The sequence below is a fragment of the Phascolarctos cinereus genome, unplaced genomic scaffold (assembly GCF_003287225.1).
Source record: "Phascolarctos cinereus isolate Bilbo 61053 unplaced genomic scaffold, phaCin_HiC Scaffold_1;HRSCAF=81, whole genome shotgun sequence".
In the NCBI taxonomy this organism is placed as follows: Eukaryota; Metazoa; Chordata; class Mammalia; order Diprotodontia; family Phascolarctidae; genus Phascolarctos; species Phascolarctos cinereus.
Genome location: NW_027555514.1, coordinates 224,974,747 through 224,981,360, shown reverse-complemented (window position 1 = coordinate 224,981,360; position 6,614 = coordinate 224,974,747). Strand labels below are relative to the sequence as shown.

General features: G+C 41.7%; 1 pseudogene; it reads left to right on the top strand.

The window, feature by feature from the left end:
• The first annotated feature begins 2,890 nt into the window (after positions 1–2,890).
• LOC110211080 (serine/threonine-protein phosphatase 2A catalytic subunit beta isoform pseudogene) lies at positions 2,891–4,428 on the top strand (annotated as a pseudogene).
• Positions 4,429–6,614: the final 2,186 nt, after the last annotated feature.

Here is a 6,614-nt window from a genome sequence, read left to right as displayed (position 1 = left end):
TCCAAAGCAGAGTGGTTAAATTTAACAATTCAATAACAAACATATTCTGCAAGTAATTAGGAGAAACACCTTCAATATAAAAGAAAACAAATTCAGGTAATATATGACTATTCTATATATGCCAAAAAGTTCAGGAGGGAATGGAATAATGTGTTCCAAAGAAAAAGGCAGTGGAGTGTCAATATGTCAAGATGATATACCTTGAAAACTTGATTCTAGCCATTAATGAAAAAAGGTAGATACTCAATAAAAAGAGGCATCCTGAGGATTCTTAGAAATGATACCAGAACTGAAGAAATTATTTGTTTTAAATTTTTTTTAGAAATGCAGGAAAGTTAAACAAGTGTAGAAAGCACAAACTAACAAAATTGCAACAGAGACTATTGAGAGATTTCTAAAAGTACACAGAAAGATAAAGGTGAAAACATAATTTAAAAGTGACAGTACAGAAATAGACCTGAAATATCATGAACTAAAACTTCTCAAAACCTTGCCTGCAGATGAAACAATATTTTCATAGGATTAAATTACAGAATGTGAAGGGCTTCAAAGGGGAAATGGGAGCAATAAAGAAGGGAATATGTAATACATTCTAATGATAAGGGAAAAGTAACTCTCACAAAGAGAGCTTACTGGAGAATGGATAAGGGGAGGGCAGTACAGATTGAAATGGGGTAGAGGGAGAAGAAATCTCACATCAGAAGTGAGAGAGTATATCACTGACAGAAATATCAGTTCCTCATCAGGAAAGAGAGATACTCTATAAATGGAGCTCAATACAATGCAATGAGTATAAAACGTAGGGATTTGGTGCTTAGAAAGACCATTCATTCCTCCTTGGGAAGAGAATCAGAGGTCAATGAGGTAATTGGCGCACAAAAGAGTGGGAGGTCATGAACCCATAGAGGAGATTTCTTGGTAAATAGGGGGAAATGACCATGGTTAAAGTAAACTCTAATAATGAACTGCACAATCAGGGACAAAAAAATTCCTGTTATGGGGAAATATCCTCTTTATCAACTGCAGGAATTTATATTTTTTGAAGAGAGAAGCACAACAGAAAATTGGAAAGACCTACAAAGCAATAACTGAAGACATAGGTGAAAGGAACAGAAATCCCTGAAGAGTAGTAGCTCTTGGTTCAAATAAGAACCAAAGAACCCACTGTTTATGGAGGTGATTAGTTTGAAATAAACCTGAAAGGGTAGTTTGGACCTGTTCTGTGAAAAATTGTAGGGGGTTGGAGCCAACTTGTTGGAGTAAAAGCAGTGATTTGCCTTGAGCTCTCCCCCAAACCCCTCCAAATACCTATAAAAAATGGCTCTAAACAAATTCTAAAGCAGCAGAACCCAGGAAAAGACAGAGGGAAACAAATTTCCAGCCCAAGACAACCTGAATGATTGATTGGAAAGGTCTATCATGCAGGACTGGGAGAGGAACGCAGTTTGGTGTGGGTGTGTGCAGGCAAACACCAGGCCTAGCAAACCTGGAGCTGCCCTCAGAGGACTGAATCACGGGCAGCAGTGGTGGTTTCCTGACTTTTCAACCCATACATACCTAAGACAACTTAGAAGGTTAGTAGGAAAAGTCTGTGACTGCTGTGAGAAGCTCAGTCCCAGCCCCAGTCCTCCCATAAGGCCCCAGGGTGGCACCTGCTTCCTGAACTTCCAGCCCACTGATTGAGTGGGAAGCCAGTGGCTGATCAAAGGTGGATTGCAGGGATCTCTTTGCTGGTGCTGAGGCAGGATTCTCTTGCTTTGCCCATTCTTGGATCTGGGTCACAGTTCTGGGTAGTTGTCCTGGGGTGAGGAAGAGTGATGGCACGGTGGAGCTTGTAGTGGTGGTAAAGAGAAAATCCTCACAGTTCCAAGGCAGAAAAGAGTGCATATGGTCACTCATAGACCCTAGCCCAGGCCAGAAAAGGAGTAAATACCTCACCCTTGATCATGCCACCTTGGAAGAACTGAAAACTTAAAGGTCCCTAGAAGTATCTCTGAAAACAGCTGCACAAAACCCCTGAAGCTTGAGGCAGTACATTCTACACACGGGAAGCAGATCCCTACTTTAACAAACAGTTTATAACTCTAGTAATTGGCTGGGATCATGAGCAAGCAGGGCAAAAAAAGTCAGATCATAGAATCTTTCTTTGATGACAAAGAAGATGGAAACATTCAACCAGAAGACAGTAATGTCAAAGCTCCTACATCCAAAGCCTCCAAGAAAAATATAGATCTAAATAGGTGACTTTCAAACATTCAGTCAGTGGGCTAATAGCTCTAGGAGCTGTGCTGCTGCTGCCGCCAATGCAATGGCTACTGATTCTGTCACTCTGAAGTCCTGCTCCTGGTTTGCTGAGGCGAAGGCTACTGTGCTTCTGTCTCACTCAATTCTGACAGAGCCCACCCACTGACTTTTTAAATTGTCTTTGCCTTCTATGCACTGAGAAGACTGAAAACTTACTATTGCCAGTGATCCAGTCTCCGTGGGGCCTGCTCCATCTTTGCTTCGGCCAGGTTTGCACTGCACCCTCTGAGCTGCACTCTCCTCTCTCAGGCTGGTGCAACTGACCTTTCTTGTGGACCTTCCAGGTTGTTGTGGGTTGGGAATCTGTCTCATTCTGTCTCTTTGTGGGTTCTACCACTCTAGTATTTGTTCAGAGTCACTTTATAGAGTTATTTGAAGGAGTTTGGGGAAGAACTCAGCCGAGTTCCGGCTTTCACTCCACTATCTTGGCTGTACCCCAGCAGTAATTATTAAAAACTAATTTGAACAGAAAGAGTACTGACAGGCGGCGGGGCGGGGGCGGGGGCAGGGGGTGGGGCCAGGGCCCGGGGCCGGGCCCGGCGGGTGAAGCACTAGCCCCCTCGGCCGCACCGCCACCATCGCCATCATGGAGGACAAGGTGTGCCTGAAGGAGCTGGACCAGTGGGTGGAGCAGCTGAACGAGAACCAAGTGCGCACGCTCTGCGAGAAGGCTAAGGAAATCCCTCACAAAAGAATCCAACGTACAAGAGGTTCGTTGTCCGGTCACTGTGGTGATGTCCACGGCCAATTCCACGATCTGATGGAACTCTTTAGAATTGGTGGGAAGTCGCCAGACACAAACTATCTCTTTATGGGTGACTATGTGGACAGAGGCTATTACTCAGTGGAGACTGTGACTCTTCTTGTATCACTAAAGGTGCGCTACCCAGAGCGGATCACGATACTGAGGGGAAACCACGAGAGCCGGCAGATCACCCAGGTGTGCGGCTTTTACAACGAGTGCCTGAGGAAGTACAGCAACGCCAACGTTTGGAAGTACTTCACGGATCTGTTTGACTATCTCCCACTCACGGCACTGGTGGATGGACAGATATTTTGCCTCCGTGGTGGCCTTTCTCCATCCATCGATACATTGGATCATATCCGAGCCCTGGATCGTCTGCAAGACGTTCCACACGAGGGCCCGATGTGTGACCTGGTATGGTCTGATCCCGATCATCGTGGCGGATGGGGAATTTCTCCACGAGGGGCTGGCTACACATTTGGACAGGACATTTCTGAAACTTTCAACCACGCCAACTGCCTCACGCTCGTTTCCCGCACTCACCAACTTGTGATGGAGGGGTACAACTGGTGTCATGGTCGGAATGTGGCTACCATTTTCAGCTCACCCAATTACTGCTATCGCTGTGGGAACCAGGCGGCTATCATGGAATTAGATGACACTTTAAAATATTCCTTCCTGCAGTTTGACCCTGCGCCCCGTTGTGGAGAGCCCCATGTCACACGGCGCACCCCAGACTACTTCCTATAGACAGCTTTGGGAAAAACTTAAGGACAAATAGCTGGAGATACACTCTGCATCTTTTTGACAAAGCAATGAGAACAGACATGTTTGTGTAACAAGTTGGATCCCCGTCTGCCTCCACGCCCATCATGGACCAAACTGTGCCCTTGTACGCTCAGCACTGAGCAAGCCCACCGAGGCTGAAAGCCAACCCTGCCCCGTCTTAGGTCGCTCAGTCAGCCTGCCTGCTGTATTTGGGCTCCCTGTTTTCTTCTGGACTGTTCAACAGAAAAGGTAACTCATGCCTCCATCTCCTTTTGCTCTTATTAATATGTAAATTTTAGTTTTAGTGTTTAACTGGCATGGATTATAGAATTTGGAGTTTATTTTTAAAGAAAATGCACAAACTAACTTTGACATAACTCATCACCTTTTATTTTATTAAAATGTATGATTAACTTAACTGGAGAAAGGTGAAGATTCCCCTTGGGAGTAAGTTGTCAACATTTAGAGAGATTTCCCTTCATTTAAGCTAAATGACTGTTCTGTGTTGATCTCCCTTTTTTTTTTCTGTATATTTGTCACAGAAGTGCTTGCATCTTCTTGGGTGTATTGGAACAATAAACTTTGAGTTGTAAACCAAAAAAAAAAAAAAAGACTACTAACATATATGGGCTGTCCAGTGCATCCTCATGTAGGATGTAGTGCTTGGGCTAATCTTTGAAGGTAAATAAGGCTGGTAAAAGGCCCAATTGAGGAAGGAGTATATTCCAGTTATAGTGGTAGATTGTACAAATACATGGGGGAATGAGATGGAAAATTGTGTTTAGGTAACAACTCATCATCTAGAAAGGCTGCAACAAAGACATTTATGACTCTTCATTTACCTTCACCTCTCTAATGACCAATTCCTGACTTTTTCACTTAAGCAACAAATAGCTTATCTGATTCTTTTTCTTCTACAGATTCTCATTGCCTGCTTCTTATTGTTTTGAATCTCCTGATGTGCCTCCCTGCCCTAGATTTTCTTTCACCTCTTCAGATCCCCTTTAGCTCTTCCCTTTGAAAGTTAAAAAAATATATATTCTATTTGACCATTTTCTCCAGAGGTTTTATTGTGATACACTAAGATTTTTTTCCCCCCTAGAATGCTTTAGGAGTATCAAGGATATAAGCTTCATAGAGTGATTATTTCTCTTATATTTTGCTTATGTGAGAAGCATATCTGCAAGATTCCTAACACTCAAGCAGAGAATTTCATCTACAAATCCTCTATACTGCTGCCTGATAATTCTTTACGTATAGAGAAATAGTCATGTTCTTTCTTGCCCCCCACCAAAAAGAATTGCTCAGTATTGACTGTCAGAGATATATCAACACATTTGCCAGATTTTTAGCTTCCCTGCAATCCTTACCAAGGTACCACCCTACCTTTCAGGCCTTATTGTATATTGCTCACTCCAAACTACACTCTAGTCTAACTAACTCTGTTCCTACTTCCACCTCTTAGAATTCTTAGTTTCCTTCAAGGTTTAGTTCAGGGGCCACTTCCTACCTAGAGTCTTGTCAGATCTCCCAATTTTTAGTTCTTCTTCCCCTCTACAAATCACCTCAAATTTACTTCTCAGCATACTTGTTATATGTCCACCAGTTGAATGTAAGTGCCTTGAGGGTAGGAACTAATTTTCCTTTTGTCCCAGTACATTGCACAGGAGCTACCAAATGTTTGCTGAATTAAACTGATTGGCAAAATTGTTCTCCTTCTTAACTTTTCCCTTCCGTATGCATTTTATTATCAGACTCCCTTAACAGGGAAAAAATTATCAAAAGCCTTTGGGAAAATCTAAATTACACTCAACAGAAGTCTAAGTGAACTCATGTCTAGGACTTAAATTGTTCTAACAAGAGCATATTCTGTACAAGGACTCTTTCATACAATTTGTTCCTCCTACATTATAGGAATGGCCTGAATTAGAGCACTTGAACCTCCCAGCTTGATAACTTCCCTCCCACACTGTCCCTTTCTTTATTACTCTAAAGGAACAAAAAACACACAGAATGTTTAATTCACCAATGTCACTTTCCAAACATTGGATAAAATATTCTCCCTCAACCCCCATGAGAATTTACTATCATTCTGAATTATCAGATTTAATTACCCCATTCTTAGCACACACAGTCACAAATGTCATTGGTCATAAAATTATGTTCACTTCTTTTGAATTCCAGTTTCTCTCCTGAATGTGATGATCTTCCCTTGCAGTGAATTCTTGGTGCTGACTAAACACTATATATCTTTTAATTTGATTTAAAGTAAATTCTTTTAACTTCATTGAGTGACCCCCTTTTTCACTTTTCTTTATGAGATTCTGTCAGACACAGTTTATGGGATGATGTCTCATAAAAACAGAAAAAGGGGGTCAGCCAATGAATTTAGCAGGTAGATTTAAAGGGAGTCTTTTTTTTTTTTACTATGCTCTCCATAATCTTAAATGCCTTACATTCCCTCTAGCTCTCCCCTTTGAAGGTTAAATAATCTTGGATTTTGCCACTTTCTCCAGATGTTTTATTGTGCCATGCTAAGGTCTTTTTTTCCCCCCTTCACCTAATATGCTTTAGGAGAATCAAGGAGAGAAGCTCTATGTGAGGAATACATCTTTGGAATTTTTAACATTGAAGTATATAATTTCATGTAACTAAATCCTCTCTTAAAAGAGCAACTCATGATTTATTTTAAACATAATCAACTGATTTTCTGGAGAAGATAAAAAATTAAATGGGTGAGATTATATGTGTGTACACACATTTAAACTTTCCTTAAGTGTGTATAATTGGGAGCTGT